We start from the raw sequence: 17,881 nt of genomic DNA on the forward strand, positions 1-17,881 counted from the left end.
AAGCGTTGTATCCAACCTATGGTTATAACAGACAGCATGCCACCATGCTTGATAAGATAATTTGGTGAAATCTTTCCAATTTCTAGTTATTTGTTGGAGAGAAACTGCTAACAATAAGTCTATTATTTTGATATTAGAATCACAATCCACCCATATAGAGGATAAGCTACCCAGAAACACACGAGAAGCAGAAAAAGGGCACCTGGAATCAAAAATTGAATTAATTTGGGACCATACATTTTTCCAAAAATTATGAACAGGCAGGCATGTGAAAAGTAAGTGGTGTAAATCTGCTTGTGGCGAGGAGCATGTCCAGCAAGCATCTGACAGTTCAGCATGTCTTGCATTTAAATTGACTGGGGATAATAAAGGTCTATTGTGCCATATTGTGGATCTAGAGAAAGAAGTCCAATCCATAGGGTCTAGCGAAGAATTGGGTTTCAAAATGTTTTATGTGTGCTTGATTATGGGAGTAGATACAGATTGTGGTTTGTCAATCGTGAATGTTGACTGCGCGGCGACCGTTAACCATGGTGCAGCGTTACACTTGACGGAAATAGGCAGAGGCCACCCCTCACGCACATCCACTTGGAAATATTGCAGAGGCTTAAAAATGGATTTCCCTGTAACCGACTAGTGTGTTCCACATCCTCCAGACGGCCTCTGTGCCGCGTCTCGTTGATCCTATTTTCATTTATCGTCTCAAGGATTATCGCTGTTCAGAAAGAATCCACCCCCATTATCCCTATTGACTTATTTTGTTAGGATTGTACAATTACATTTCTACCTGATGAACCTAACTATCTCAGGTTCAGTGGACAGATAAAAACATGGCTATTTGACATCTAACAGTTCTCTTCTGACTCTTCCCTCTCACTTTTTGGTTTTAGCGCCGGGAAACCTACGGGTAGCTGAGCGCTTTAGAAATTTAATTATAATAATAAGAAACAGGTACATATTCTTGAAATGAGAAAGGAGAAATAAAAGATATTTCAAGATCAGCCCAGAGAGGGTAATCTATGATAGACTCAGAAAGCCATCTCGACGTTTGACGAAGAAAAAAGGATTTTTGGTATGTAGGGAAATCAGGAAAATGAACACCACCTTCTGACTTTGGGCGAATCAATTTCGATAAGGACATACGTGATTTTTTATTGCTCCACAAAAAGGAGGACAATATAGAATTAATTTTCTTTAAAAATGTCAAAGATATAGATACTGGGATATTGGAACAGAATTATAGGGGTCAACATCATCTTTATGGTATCCAAATGGCCCCGCCAAAGGGGGGCATCTAGTGGTCTGAGAGGAGATTCTCTGTATGCAGTTTTCCATACAATATGCAATTGTACCTGGAATAGAAGAAGTAAACCGTAAACCTAAGTACCTAATATATTGAGAGCTCCATGTAAAATTTGAGATGGCGGAATCATCTTTAAAAGTATATTTTGTTAAAGGTAAGATTTCGCATTTGTCTTTATTTAATTTATAGCCGGAGACAACTGCAAAGAAATTAACTTCTTGTAGGAATGCGGGGGGAGAAGACTGAGGTTGTGAGATAAATAATAATACATTATCGGCATAAGCCGCCAATTTGATTTGAGTATCTTTAAAGACAAATCCATATATGTCTTTATTTTGACAGATTCTGGCCAAAAAAGGCTCTAAGCCTAAATTGAAAAGACGCGGGGACAATGGACAGCCTTGTCGGACAGCTCTGCCTAATTTAAAATAAGAAGATGTACCACCGTTTTCACACACTGCCGCTCTTGGATTAGAATACAGAATTGATATTAAAGAAATAATGTTAGGTCCCAAGTCAAACCACTTAAGAGTGTGAAAAAGGTAGGGCCATTCCACTCTATCAAATGCCTTTTCTGCGTCTAAAGCTATTGCTGCCAAAGAATGTGAAACATGTGAGGATTTGGATAAAATATCAAAAAATAAACAAGTATTGTCTGCAATAAGGCGACCTTTAACAAATCCAGATTGTTCGCCTTCCTAATATTTCAGGCAAAAAGGATTCTTAACGCATGGCCGAGGCCTTTGAAAAAATGTTGTGGTCAATATTGACTAAGGAAATGGGCCGATAATTTTTACAATACCTTAAGTCTTTACCCTCTTTAGGAGTAAGACAAATTAGGGCATCCGAAAAGGAGCCAGAGAATTCACCTGATTGTAGAAAAGAACCTAAGAGATTATGCAATTTTGGGAGTAGCAAATGTTCAAAGTGTGTAAAAAACTCAACAGTGAAGCCGTCTGGACCTGGGGCTTTATCTTTCTTGAGTGTCTGTAATGCGGTAAGAAGATCCTTTTGTGATAAGTCAGATTCCAAAAGTGTCAAATCTGGTGGCACAGCAGAAGGTTGTTGAATCTCAGATAGAAATTGAGAAATGTGATGTTCTGAGGGAGGAATTTCTGATGTATATAAAGTCTTATAAAATTGGAGGAATTTATTTAAAATCTCATTATCTTTAAATGTCAATGTTTGATGCTCATCCATAATGGAGTCTATCTTGAGTTTATTATGTTTAACTTTCAAATAGTTGGCTAGTACCTTCCCGGCTTTATTCTGGTCATCATAACATTTCACACTAGATTTTAATGAATATGTTGAAGCATTATTTGTTGATTCCTTACTAAACTGATATTTTATTATGTTTAACTTTCACATGAGATGGTAAAGTATCAGATTGATTAAATAAAAAAATGTTATTGAAAAAAGAAACAAATGAGGAGGTGAATGTTGAATCTAAAAGTAGAGTATCATTAAAACGCCATTTCCGAGATGTGTTAGGTTTCTGTAAAATGTCAAGCTGAATGGTAATGGGAGAGTGGTCGGATATAAAAATAGATCCAATATCCGCCGCCATTAACCATTGAAAAATATTGTGTGATATAAAAATAGATCCAATATCCGCCGCCATTAACCATTGAAAAATATTGTGTGATATAAAAAAATAATCTATTTGGGATTGGGTGTGATGGGCCGGAGAATAATAAGTGTATTCCCTTAGAGTAGGATTACAGAGTCTCCAAGCATCAATAAGTTTATATTGTTTAATAGTTTGTGTGAAACGTTTGTGGGATTTATGAGGGATAAAGGAGACCGCTGAATTACAATCTAAAAAGGGGTCAAGAACTTGATTGCAATCACCTGTAAGAATAAAGTTATCATCAACACAATGTGAAATTTGTTAAGCCAGGGATGTCCAAAAAGAAGTCTCCAGCGGTGGGTGTGTAAATGTTAAGTGAAGAGACTGGAGCATTTCCCATCAGCAATTTAGTAAACAACCATCTAACATTATCATCAGACACTGAGAGAGCAATGTAACAGAAAGCGTTTTACGACAAAGAGTTAGAACCCCATTGCGTTTACCATCTCCTGGTGAATAAAAGATCTCCCCCACCCAATCTCTCTTTAATTTCATTGACTCTTCTGCGATAAATGAGACTTCTGTAAACAGGCTATATCCGCCCCCAATTTGGCTAGATGTGCTAACACCCTTTGCCTTTTAATAGGCGAATGTAAACCCCTGACATTCCACGCAAAAAGTTTCAAAGACATAAGGCGAACATAAAAGTAACTGAAGGACACCAGCCTAAGCAGATCATCAGACAACAGAAAGCATATCTAAGAACGAACCAACTATATGAAAAGTAATTTAAATAGATTAGGAAAAAGGAAAAAGAAAAAGAGAGAATTAAGTGTACATGCGACATTTGAAATACGAGGGAAGAACAATAAAGAAACATGAATGTATGAACGAGAAAAAGATAAGGTAAGAATATGAGAAAGAAAGATAAAGAAACAAGTAAGAGAAGAATGCAAAGGTACAAAAGAAGAAACAAACGTTGAAAGTTACAAGTAATCTAGGACATATGAAACGTGGGGGGAGGTGAGGCCACATGGAACAATGATGTGTCCAAACTCCATGCGGGAAGGAGGGAAGGGAAGCAGAACCGACGAGCAGTAAAACACAAGGGAAATACAACAAGGAGACATAACCTGTAAGGAAAAAAGGAGATTAATAAACAATCACAGATATTGAAGAAAAACAGTGTCAACAATTATCTTGTGAACGAAAAATGTTTTGTTAACATTCTGAAACAAGTGTCAAGAACAACGGCATGACAAGAATAGAGGCATCTGCTTGTTATGCGATATGGATGTGTCCATAGGATCTGCAAGACAAGAATTGAGAAAGCTTTTCAGTTTCACGAGGTCTTCATATGTGGTAATCTTATTGTTGATGGTCCCTTGAAGAGGCATGGATGAAAGAAGTCAACTGCACCCCCAAAGAACAAAGATGCGGTCTCATTGCCAGAAATTCTTTGCGTCTATCTGCAGTTGGCTTTGAATAATCCTGAGAGAAGAACAGAGGATTACCAGACCAGGTGATACGATTAATTGCTCTGGCGGCTGACAGAATCTTGATCAAGTCTGTGTAGTCCAGAAAATATAAGATTATCCCTCTCGGTTTCCTCACAGTGAATGAAGATGTTCCGGGCGCAGGGCCTAAACGATGAGCCCTCTGAATGTAAAGACGGGTATCCTCTGGTAAATTAAGAATCTTTGGAATAAAGACTTAAAGAAAGTGATTGGGTCAGAGCCCTCTGAGCCTTCCGGTAATCCATATATGCGAAGATCGTTTCTTCTGTTTCTGTTTTTGAGATTTTCAACCTGTTTTTGTGGCATTGACACCTGTGAATGAAGAGCATCTACTTTGATGGTAGAGGAATTTAGATATTCAATATTTTGTTCCATCGTGGTAACTCTATCTTCCAGACTCGTCCATCTGTCAGTTAGAACTTGCAATTTAGAATTAGTTTCCTCCACAAATGGGCATAGAGCTCTGATTTCTTCTAGTAATTGGGCTAACGGGACTGAAGAGGGCTGTTTAGGAGGAGAGGGAGGATCCTTCTTCAGACATTTACTTGACACTTTGTTAGTACCAGAGGCTATAGTAATGTTAGATGACGATGCGCCCTGAGGCGAAACATTTGTTGAGTCTTCCATTGAGAAACAATGAGAGCGAGAGTTAGAGCGAGTTAAGAGTCTGCGTGCCAAAGGCGTTGATTGAGACAAAACTTTAATTAGTTTGCCCATACACCTGAGCAAGACTGTGGCGAGTAGAGCAACTGCAACAAAAAGAGAGTTCTGTCTTGACGCACCTTTCACCTTTGTTGATATGACACCTCAATATTATGGAAATTAGTAAGCATTTAGACAATTGCTTGACGCATTACTAAAACCAAAGAATTTTAAAAATAACAAATTATGAGGTGCCTTTAGGTGCTGTGTTTGCTGATTCCACCTTTGAAATATGTCAAGAGCGCGAATCTAAACATGTTGAAAGTTCACGTATTAAAGGTGTTGAATGAGATGAGATTTTAACTATTCTGCCCATGCATCTGAACAAGGAGAGAGTAAGTCTGACAATTCCAGAGAAAATAAGGCGCTATCACTGGTGCAGTCCATGTTATGTCAAGGCGACTCCTCAAAGTGTTTTAATTGAGGGAACGAAGGGAAACAGAAGCACGTATTAAAACATTCCCACCAGTGTGATGTGGAAAGGGAAGCCACTGTCTACCATGACAAACAGCCACAAATTAATGTTTCTATACGTAAATCTTATATGACATAGTAAAAATATGCCAGAATGAAAGGTGTCAAGTTTCAGTCAAATATAAAAGATAGGCTGGAGAGAGTTATGAAAAATAACCCATAACAACAGGATAATCAGGGTTGTCAAAAAACACTCTCTCTTTAAAGAGCAATATTAATGGTGGCTGAGGTGTCCGAGAGCAACAACAATTATGAAGTAACAGGCAGAGAGAGGGGATAAAGTTGCACTGTGCACCAATAATCCTGCTGGCAGTGTGTTATAATGTAAGTTCATGAATTGCCGGCAATGAGGCACGTATAAAAGCTATTGTGCATGCCATTTCAGTCAGGTGAAATTCAAAATGGCGGATGTCCGATGACGGGACCGCTCTGTAGTGCAAAATGCAAGAAAACACTGCTTACAGCGCGCCGTGGGGTCTAAAGGACATCTCAACGTGTGCTGCCCTATTGAAGAGGATTATTCCTTCATTTTGGGTCTCCCACAGGCGGTGAGTGAAACGCCAGTTCCGCTGTCACCTCCCCCGTCCCGGGAGATTCAGGGACCAGCCACCATCTTCTGTGGGCACTAGCCACGTGCCCTTTGTGCATTGACTTGATGGTTCTGGTCCTTCATTCCATCCAAAAGCCTAACAAGTCACGTGCAAAGAGCACCACTTCATTGTAGCACCGAGCTCCTCTGCCAGATAATTCCCCAAGACCCATGCAATACCCCATCTTGCGAATCTTGTTGTACTTTCCCTTGTTCTTTCTTCTTCATGAAAACACCCAGTTTCGGTTGCCTAAGTGATTGCCCATCCTTTAGTTATTCACTGACCGTTACTTGTGTTCTAGTTACCATTTTGCTACTTTTCACTGCAAAATAAAGTATTGGCAATATTCCTGATCTCTGGAAACACACCGCCTGGCTTGGCCAAATCGTCGCCAAAAAATGTAATAATTAAAGGTACCATTGGAAGGTATGTAATCTTTGTTGGTTTATTGGTCAGAGATACAGGAAAGCCCAACTGCTCCAGCCAGGTGCAGCCAACAATACTCAACTGCCAAATGGCCCTCGGCCACTTCAGAACACTCACATGTCTTCATTAGAATGTTCTGAAGTCACAGTGGTCATGGCCTGGCTGTGTTTCAGTTAAGCACAATATGAGACCAATTGGCTTCGCCTATGCTTTTTTTTTATGACAGGTGGAGGAAGGCCGGCCAAGACAGACAATGGGTGGAGGAAGGGAGGGGGCAAGGAACACGAAAGGGGGGAGAAGGAATACAATACAGGAGGGCTTGGGGAGGGATGGAAATAAAGTGCTAGAAAAACAAGAAAAAAAGCACAAGCGCTATGGTGGGAGCAGCAGGCAGGTGGATTGGTAGGGGAGAGAAATAGTACCCCAATCGTGTTGGAGCATTGGAGGGAAATAGATTAACTTGAATCAATCTGTACTTGGTCCCTGTACCACAGCAATGATTGTAAGTGACATTTTGCCTGCACTGGCCAATTAAGGAGGTTTAAAAGAAAAGTTAGGTGAACCCAACAAATGGTAAACAACGGGCGAGCTCCAAGCCTATTTTTTGTATACAATAGTGTCTCGCAAGCTAGGCACATGCGTTAGCGCATGCACCTGCAGGCTTGACCCTAAAAATAGGAAAAAAAGAGCATTTGACCTATAGTGGCATATGTAGCAAATATCTAGTGAACCACTAGATGTCTCTCCAGGACCAATTAGAAATAGCAAGTGAACTATTATTACTTCTTAGGCCTCTTCGTACAACAGCATAACAGTTCATATTCATTTTCTCTGTTTTGCATTTATCTAAATAAAATTCTGCAGCATTGATTTTCATAATATCTATAGTATCTGGATTCAGTGGTTTTGGTTTAGCTGAACCATTTGGATTCACATACATCAAGTAACAAAATATTAAATAAAGTCCAGGGATGCAAACAATGTGTCCTATTGACATAGTGTGATATGCAACCTTTCCAGGAGATGGAACTAGAACGAATTGCACAATTCTATTCATTTTTTTATTTGGATGGTACTGAACTTGAAGAGAGGCTCATTGTGCTTTTTTTAATGATTGCTGAAAACAAGCATTGGTAAAGCCAAGAAGTCTGGCTGCAATTTTCAGCTATAAAACAGATCTATTGGCCTGTAGCTCTGGATGAATTATTTTTTCAGCAACGTCTCAGCTGTTGGAGCAAAATGCGGCCCCCAACATTTTTGCCACAGTCTATATTATAATATGAAGTACCAAGTACACAATTTTGCAGTGAATGAGTCAGCCATCGATGTGTATTAAAGATCGCAGCTACGACCCCAAGGTTTGCCCACTGCAACCCCTGGGAGATCCCTGGCAACCCCTGGGGTCAGATTTGATATAAACAGCAGGACCCGAAATTCAACAAGGATGCTTTCCAAAGAGGAGAAGTGCATTTTGGACAAAGCTCCCAGGGCCTGTTTTCCATTAAGGCAAAGTAGTGAATGGGTTTATATATTTTTTTCCTTTTGTACAGCACAGTTGCAAGGATGTGAGAAAGAATTGGATCTCCTGTGCTTGAATCAAGACCTCACTAATTTTCCATTGCTTTTCAACCATATTGCAATAGCTGAAAAGAAACAGGTCACAATAGCAGGGAATTTTGGGGAACAATAAACAATTTAACAAAGGGAATAGGAACACATCAAAATGCAGGAATAAGCGAGATAACATGGACACAACATATCCACAAATTGTATAATAACATACAAAATGACAAAAACACAAGGGTGGAAATTGGCTTGGAAGCATCGCAGGGGGAAAAGTACAGTGCAAATACTGAGCAATTGGAAGAAGACTCACAGGAACTCAACTTCCACGGCTCAAATACCCTAACCACCATCAAACAACTAAAAGAAGTAATAAAAAAAACTGAAAACGGAAGGAGCAGCAGGGCCAAATGGTCTTCCAAATGCACTTTCTAAGCAGGAACCTGATTTCTGGGCCAACTACCTTACGCCGCTCTTTAACCATCTATATCATCAAAACAAGACCCCACATTCCTGGAGAGGGAACTTATTTCACCCAATCTATAAAAACCAAAGTCGCACTGAGCCTGGAAACTACAGGCTCATCGCCCTGATTGACGTTGAGGCAAAACTTTTCGCATCCTGCATCTTACTACAGTTACAAGCATGGATGGAGGAAAAGAGTATAATCCCGAAATATCAAACAGGTTTAAGGCATGGAATGGACACAAATACGAACCTGGCAGTGCTGACAGTTTTAACAGAAAAAGCCATAATTAAAAAATCCGGACTATTTGCATGTAACATCGACATAAAGTCTGCCTTCGATAGAGTTCCACAAGATCCACTCAGGGCAAAATTGAAAGCATGGGGATTACAACAAAAACTAATCGACATCATAGTAGCCTTACATAGTGAAACCTGGGCTAGGGTGAAGCTCGGAGACGGTAGTAGAGTATCATCTAAGATAAACATAAATAACAGTCTGAAACAGGGTTGCGTTTGACTCCAAGCCTATTAAATTTGTATCTCGCCGATCTAAACATCCAATTGTCAAAAGCAAATGGCCATCCACCAAAATTGGCAAACAAGTCAATACAATACCTGCAATATGCAGATGGTATAGTGGTCTCCAATCGGATTGCAAAGAGTCATTACTGATCTGATAAATTACTTTGATCAGCAAGGGCTGGAGATAAATAAGAAGAAAACAAAGGTGGTTCGTCTAGTGGGCTCCAGACCTGGTAAACATAAATGGTACGCAAAGGGCGAACAAATAAATGAAACCAGCTCATATAAATACCTTTGTTGAGTTTCAATGGGGTAACCCACAAAAACTACACAACCTGGGTCAGTATTACAGTACAATATAACAATGGTCGTGACCTTGTCCTGATGAAGACCCCGATGTGAGGATTCACTTACCCTCCACCACAGGGGTCGAAACGTAGACAGCCCAAACTTCCACACAAACTCTAACAACAAAATCTTAAAAATACCTATGTTCATTAGAGCTATGTGTCGATCCAGGAATAAATTACCTATGTTAGGCCGGAAAGGTCCTATACTATGTACAAATGATGTATATATGTCACAACATCCTTTCCTTGTCCCTCACTCACTTATCCACCACCTGCTACCCACCTCGTTCCCCTCTTTCTTAGAGCACTGTAAATATTTCTACATCGCGACGTATTGGAGCAACTGTGTTGCCATACATGAAATGCTTTGAATTTGAATCGCATTTGAATGTCATTTGTTTGAGATACTATTAAATTTGATTAAGGCATCTAACAACTGTATAGTGTGGATTGCGCCTTTCTAATCATTGTTTTTGAAAAATTACTACCACGACCATTGTTATATTGTACCATATAAATACCTGGGCATCAAGTTGGGCCATTGTATGTCTTTCACAGATCAGAAAAGAGAAATAAGAGCAAAAGCCCAATCACTAATTTTTGCAAACAAACAGTTGCAAAAGAAACTGAGCTGCCCCTCTTGTAGTCATCTCCTGAAAGTTATGGCAGCACAGTTACTCCCTACACTGGCATACAACCTAGAAATATGGCATGGTCGGGAAATTGAAATTTTAAATGAACTCCAGTCCAAGGTGTACAAAGCAGATTTTAATCTTCCTAAAGCCGCGTCACCGGCACAGATCCGCTTGGAATTCGGTCTTCAGAACCAGAAATACCAGAGAAAAACCACTTTTGTGAAACTGTGTTGGAAATTTCGCTCCGCGTAACCTGGATCCCTGAAAAATTTATGCTGGACAGAAATAAAGGCCCAGTTTGATTATAAATCATCGCATACATGGGGCAAATATTTGAGGACAGCTATGGCGGAATTAGAAATTCAAGAGGTATGGGAAAGCAAGTTGGAAAGGGAAGCTTTTAACAGAGTGTGTAATGCCACTACAAAGAAACTGTCCATTTTGGAAGACAAAAAAACATTAGTTAAACATCGACACTCCTGGTCGGTAATAAGTTCTTACTCACAACTCAAACTGCAAGCCTATTTAGTAGCACACTTCTGACTTGCACTAAAAAAGAGGTTTATGCTGTACCGATTAGGAGAACACGACTCCAAGGACCTGCTACCAACTTGGAAATGCAAACATCAAGACGCACACTGTCGCTTATGTGGATACCATAAAGAATCCATATGCTTGATGCGCGTCTGCCCAATAGTTAAAGATGCAAGAAGGACGCTCTTACAACTGATTTTAAATGAATTCAATATTCGTGCCTGCAGGCAGGCTGTAACCTGCTGGATGGGGGGCTCATCAAACATTCTAATCTGCTGAGGGGTAAAGCTCCTTACATTGATCGGCAACCTCCTTCGAAAAGTGGACACTAAATAAGTGAATAAGGTTAAACAGGATCGTAAATTGTACTAACACTGTAAAATGTATTAATGAATTTATCTCTAGAAAAATATCGCTTTTAATTTTTTGTAATTGACAGATTTTATATATTTTATTGTGTGCTTTGTGGTTGTGAAAGACCAAATAAAGGACTTTTTGACTTTTGACTTTTAAAACAGGTCACAAGTTCTTTTGGGAAGCAATTAACCAGTAGCCTGGTGCTTCCACTATACAGACAGAGGCCTCCTCCTTCTGCCTTCTTAGTGTGTGAGTTACCCAGGAAGAAATGTGCATAGCCTTTCCACCGACCAGCAGAGGCCACTTGTCCTCTGGGGCCAAGAAGATGTGTCTGCTGCAACATGAGAGGTGTTTCCCATGGAGCAGATGACTGTAGTGCCAAGAACCATGAATGTACCAGTAGCTACAATTATATGATATCAATGTACCAGTGCCAGGCATTGAACAGACCATTTTTTTATTGTCTCAATACCAGCCTGACACAGTGTCTGCAGAGGACAATGGGATCTCCAGCAGGCGAGTCAGAGCTTATCCATGCCATTATTTCTTATAATGCACTAAATAAAATGCTATTTACAAGAGCTTGTTGTTTCCTTCAGTTTTTTAAATGATTGAATAGCATGGAAAGGTTAGAATGCTTTTGTATGCAATTTATTTAGGGCTGAAATAAACAGTCCACATATCCACATATGTTTATGAAACGATGTAATGTCTTGAATAAAATATGAAAGTGTGAACTATCATCAGAAATACTAAAAAATAACAATAGTAAAACATTTCAACAAATGCAAGTTATACTGGTATTCCAGTTGTTAAGTTATAAATGGTTTCGGGATCAGCTTGGGAATATGATTTTTAAAGCAAGTAGCTAGCATATTTCTGGCAGTGTAGTTTAGTTTCTCAGTAGACAGGAATGCTCAATTTCTCATATGTTTTAATGTACATCTTTACAATTACTTCATTTACAGGGTTTAAACAACTGTTTCCCATTATGTCTTTAGTGTGACATCCTGTCTGACCTGCATGTGGTTTATTCTGCCAGCCTACTACATTAAACAGTATCTATCTGCTGTAAATTGTTGCTAACTGTGTGCAGACACACACACAGAGTTTGAAATGCATGAAGAGTGTTAAGGAGAAAATATTAATGTGAAGAAATTGTGCTACCCTAGACATTAGTAGAGAGCAATGCAGAGCAATACTCAGTTAAAATGAACAATATATGCCTTGGTTCCATAAAGATACAATGTAGTTGAAGTTCACTAGAAAGCAGAAAGACAGTTCAGGAAGTTTCTGATAAATGGAAAAATATTACCGAACCTTGAAGACACTACAATCACAACTCTCATGATTTCATCCACCAAGAGGATATTGCTAGCAATCACAGTGCAGGAATGCAACCGCTGCTTCTTAACACTGTAGTTGTCCCACACACCAGCATCTGTGTGTTGTGTTGTGATTGTAGTTGTAGTATTTCATTCTCAATAGAAACTCTGCTTAGAAAATGTAGCTAAAGCTAACTTCAGTTAAGTGCACACAGAGTCAGATAAGAAGACTTGGGGGCAGAACAATAAAAACACACTAACACTCAAGAAGTTCATGTTTTATCAAAACTTTGTTAGACTTAAGGTAAAGAGAATGTAAAGGAAAGGTTACAAGTTTAGAGGAACAGGTGATGTGAGGTGTCTGTAAAACTTTATGATTTCCTAATGTATTCTTTGACCTGTTATTGCTTTTGAGATAATTCTGATTTTCAGCAATTGTGCGTGTATATAAATGGCTGCCTGCGAGCAACATATTGAGACCAGCTGTTTAACCGATGTGGGGATAGCTGCTCTCCCTGCTGTGACAGTAAAGCTGCTTTTGCCTTGCCAAGAGAAGTCTTGTCTTTCTTTTAATTAGTTTCCCCACAAGAGATTCTATTTCATTGCTGTCAATGCACCCCAATGCACTAAAATAGCCCCCAGCAAGTGGAGCACTGATTAGGCCTTCAGGGACTTGCTTTGTCTTCTTCGTTTTTAGCTTAAATAAATTCTGCTGCTGTTTCTGATCCAATCTGCTGCTGTTTCTGATCCAACATATCAGTTTTTTACTGTCTAATGTTGCAGGAGGTGAATTGAGTAAAAAGCTTTATGTTGTTTTATGGAGGGGTACTTAAATGTTAGTGGCTGTTTCATTTAGGTGCAGGATAAGACCTTCTTGAAACTGTCTGCGGGCTTTGGTGACAATAAGGAAACATTTAGTAGACCAACCCAGATACTGATGATTTGGCCTTTCCAGTCTTCTGTTTTTCAAACAAATCATGTCATTTGGGGCATACTTGGCCTCTAACTTATCACTGTTTTTCAGTGAAATGTTTGGGCCTGCTCAACGCATTTTGGAGAAAGGTTCACAATTAATATTATCCTAGTTGGAAGAAGTGGGAGGAAGATCATGTAAACCAGTAAGAGAGTAGTAGCTCATCTTGGGTGGGTAAGCTACAGTGTCAGCATGTGGTATATCAATGTACCTCGGGGTTTGTAGACAGAAGGACGCAGACATTTGATTGAACTAGGGCATGCATGTGAGGACAGGGCGCACATTATAGATGAGGTACTGATAGGGTTTTGAACATTATTACACCTTCCTCCACGGCTCAATCTAGAGAAGTAAACAATGAAATTCAAAAAATATTGTCAATGCAGAGATGTACACACTTATTGGTTGCACACATCTTTTTTGTGAAATCCAACATAATATGAGGGGGACACATGCAGAGTAGATCAAATCCACTTTGAACAATTCAAATAAACTTTGCATAATTGCTTTTCATAAATCACAAAGTGTTTTTTAATGTCTTTTAATTTTATTTTGGACAAACATGTCTACCTCCAGGCAACCATGCACTTTTATCTCTCAAACAGAAATGTAACTCTCTCTGTGCAACACTAATGCATTCAATTTATATATGTGTCAAAAACTGCTGAAATCGAGTCAGAAAATGCCCTTCCTTTCACCAAGCCATGTTGCATGTGCATGTTGTATTCAGTTCATATTTTTATAAATGTGTAGCCAATGCAATAGGCCAGCATACTGAATGATGGCTGCAGAACCTTGTGTAGAATATGCTGTCACAAGTAAAATTGCTAGACTCAACCTCACCCTTATAAAATAAGTACCAATGATTTGTTGAATTATAGCACATGTCATTATTAAATCAACTAGAGACTATTTAATGTATAGACGGTCCTATAGAAATTGCTAACATATTTATAATATGAAAAAGCAAATGATCATAATTGTCATGATACTTCCTGTACTGTCATCAGGTTCAAAGGTCACATGACATAATTTCCTGTGATGTCATGAGGGGGTCGGTCGAGAAATGATTCCGCTACTCCTGGTATTTTGGTGAAATTGACTTCCATGGAGTCAGCATTCTTGAATGTTGCTAAATTTGTTTTGTTGTATTATTTTTAGGGGTTATTTATACAGTATTAACTAATTCCCAATGTTTTCAGAGCATGTTACTTACAATAAGTAATGAAGGCCCTTATGTATCAAAACATTTCCCCATAGACACAGAACAGGTAAAACCCTTTCATATGTCTGGTCTTAACTGTAATCACATGCTGCTTGTAGATGTACAATAGTGAGCATCTAAAACATGATGGGGTTTGGTATTAGTACAGTAGATATAAATTCATTTATAACAGGAACAAGTTATAGGAGCAGTGGGAGTGAGTTGGGTCTGAGATTCAAGTAATCTATTTATCCATATGTTCTGCACAGATTGACTGATTGTAATCCTGTAGTACTTCACATGCTGGACTGTTCCCATGAGGCACAGGGTCAAGACTGATTTGCATATGGCCATGTCTAAACTGGGGTGGTGTAGTGGGCAAAAGAACGATGGATTTAACCCAGATCTCTTGACTGGGGGAGAATGTCTGCATTGTCAGCATTCCGTCCATCAGTTGTTTGTTGTAACGCTTTTCGCCCTAAGTGGGATGGGTATTCCCAGACGTGGGACCCGTGCTCACTACGCCACTGGAGTCAAGCTATCCTGGCTGATGACGGCTGATAGCCAGAAACCGGTCCTAGGATGCTTGATTCCGTTCCAGTGAAGACATGGCTTGGCAGTTCGGGCTGGACTGTTCCCATGAGGCACAGGGTCAAGACTGATTTGCATATGGCCATGTCTAAACTGGGGTGGTGTGGTGGGCAAAAGAACGATGGATTTAACCCAGATCTCTTGACTAGGGGAGAATGTCTGCATTGTCAGCATTCCGTCCATCACTTGTTTGTTGTAACGCTTTTCGCCCTAAGTGGGATGGGTATTCCCAGACGTGGGACCCGTGCTCACTACGCCACTGGAGTCAAGCTATCCTGGCTGATGACGGCTGATAGCCAGAAACCGGTCCTAGGATGCTTGATTCCGGTCCAGTGAAGACATGGCTTGGCAGTTCGGGCTGGACTGTTCCCATGAGGCACGGGGTCAAGACTGATTTGCATATGGCCATGTCTAAACTGGGGTGGTGTAGTGGGCAAAAGAACGATGGATTTAACCCAGATCTCTTGACTGGGGGAGAATGTCTGCATTGTCAGCATTCCGTCCATCAGTTGTTTGTTGTAACGCTTTTCGCCCTAAGTGGGATGGGTATTCCCAGACGTGGGACCCGTGCTCACTACGCCACTGGAGTCAAGCTATCCTGGCTGATGACGGCTGATAGCCAGAAACCGGTCCTAGGATGCTTGATTCCGGTCCAGTGAAGACATGGCTTGGCAGTTCGGGCTGGACTGTTCCCATGAGGCACAGGGTCAAGACTGATTTGCATATGGCCATGTCTAAACTGGGGTGGTGTAGTGGGCAAAAGAACGATGGATTTAACCCAGATCTCTTGACTGGGGAGAATGTCTGCATTGTCAGCATTCCGTCCATCAGTTGTTTGTTGTAACGCTTTTCGCCCTAAGTGGGATGGGTATTCCCAGACGTGGGACCCGTGCTCACTACGCCACTGGAGTCAAGCTATCCTGGCTGATGACGGCTGATAGCCAGAAACCGGTCCTAGGATGCTTGATTCCGGTCCAGTGAAGACATGGCTTGGCAGTTCGGGCTGGACTGTTCCCATGAGGCACAGGGTCAAGACTGATTTGCATATGGCCATGTCTAAACTGGGGTGGTGTAGTGGGCAAAAGAACGATGGATTTAACCCAGATCTCTTGACTGGGGGAGAATGTCTGCATTGTCAGCATTCCGTCCATCAGTTGTTTGTTGTAACGCTTTTCGCCCTAAGTGGGATGGGTATTCCCAGACGTGGGACCTGTGCTCACTACGCCACTGGAGTCAAGCTATCCTGGCTGATGACGGCTGATAGCCAGAAACCGGTCCTAGGATGCTTGATTCCGGTCCAGTGAAGACATGGCTTGGCAGTTCGGGCTGGACTGTTCCCATGAGGCACAGGGTCAAGACTGATTTGCATATGGCCATGTCTAAACTGGGGTGGTGTAGTGGGCAAAAGAACGATGGATTTAACCCAGATCTCTTGACTGGGGGAGAATGTCTGCATTGTCAGCATTCCGTCCATCAGTTGTTTGTTGTAACGCTTTTCGCCCTAAGTGGGATGGGTATTCCCAGATGTGGGACCCGTGCTCACTACGCCACTGGAGTCAAGCTATCCTGGCTGATGACGGCTGATAGCCAGAAACCGGTCCTAGGATGCTTGATTCCGGTCCAGTGAAGACATGGCTTGGCAGTTCGGGCTGGACTGTTCCCATGAGGCACAGGGTCAAGACTGATTTGCATATGGCCATGTCTAAACTGGGGTGGTGTAGTGGGCAAAAGAACAATGGATTTAACCCATATCTCTTGACTGGGGGAGAATGTCTGCATTGTCAGCATTCCGTCCATCAGTTGTTTGTTGTAACGCTTTTCGCCCTAAGTGGGATGGGTATTCCCAGACGTGGGACCCGTGCTCACTACGCCACTGGAGTCAAGCTATCCTGGCTGATGACGGCTGATAGCCAGAAACCGGTCCTAGGATGCTTGATTCCGGTCCAGTGAAGACATGGCTTGGCAGTTCGGGCTGGACTGTTCCCATGAGGCACAGGGTCAAGACTGATTTGCATATGGCCATGTCTAAACTGGGGTGGTGTAGTGGGCAAAAGAACAATGGATTTAACCCAGATCTCTTGACTGGGGGAGAATGTCTGCATTGTCAGCATTCCGTCCATCAGTTGTTTGTTGTAACGCTTTTCGCCCTAAGTGGGATGGGTATTCCCAGACGTGGGACCCGTGCTCACTACGCCACTGGAGTCAAGCTATCCTGGCTGATGACGGCTGATAGCCAGAAACCGGTCCTAGGATGCTTGATTCCGGTCCAGTGAAGACATGGCTTGGCAGTTCGGGCTGGACTGTTCCCATGAGGCACAGGGTCAAGACTGATTTGCATATGGCCATGTCTAAACTGGGGTGGTGTAGTGGGCAAAAAAACGATGGATTTAACCCAGATCTCTTGACTGGGGGAGAATGTCTGCATTGTCAGCATTCCGTCCATCAGTTGTTTGTTGTAACGCTTTTCGCCCTAAGTGGGATGGGTATTCCCAGATGTGGGACCCGTGCTCACTACGCCACTGGAGTCAAGCTATCCTGGCTGATGACGGCTGATAGCCAGAAAACGGTCCTAGGATGCTTGATTCCGGTCCAGTGAAGACATGCCTTGGCAGTTCGGGCTGGACTGTTCCCATGAGGCACAGGGTCCAGACTGATTTGCATATGGCCATGTCTAAACTGGGGTGGTGTAGTGGGCAAAAGAACGATGGATTTAACCCAGATCTCTTGACTGGGGGAGAATGTCTGCATTGTCAGCATTCCGTCCATCAGTTGTT

This window comes from Triturus cristatus, chromosome 5_2, assembly GCF_964204655.1.
Source record: "Triturus cristatus chromosome 5_2, aTriCri1.1, whole genome shotgun sequence".
NCBI lineage: Eukaryota > Metazoa > Chordata > Amphibia > Caudata > Salamandridae > Triturus > Triturus cristatus.